Genomic DNA, 362 nt, shown 5'->3' on the forward strand with positions numbered 1-362 from the left:
TCCTGGCAAGGAAGCTGTGATTTTGGGGAACTGTAGCTGAACATATAAGCGTGAACCAGGGGCATTCACAAAACCAACAACCCCAGAAAATGTGAGATCCATCAGTGGACTAATCAGATTCTCCAGATTCTGTTGGCAAGATATTTGGAACAGGACTGGCCAGACTGGAACTTTGTAACCTGTTGCTGTTTTGGGGACAGGCCCTCAAGGGAGAAAGCAGACTTCCTGCACATCTGGGCAAGGAGGGGCCCTAGTGGTTCACTGGGCTATGAAAGGGAAATGTGACCTTATTTGAACCTTGAACATGACAGAGCAAGACATACTAATTAAAATAATACAACGCTATGATCTCAGCAGGGGCT

This window comes from Pteropus vampyrus, unplaced genomic scaffold (assembly GCF_000151845.1).
Source record: "Pteropus vampyrus isolate Shadow unplaced genomic scaffold, Pvam_2.0 Scaffold42, whole genome shotgun sequence".
Classification (NCBI taxonomy): Eukaryota; Metazoa; Chordata; class Mammalia; order Chiroptera; family Pteropodidae; genus Pteropus; species Pteropus vampyrus.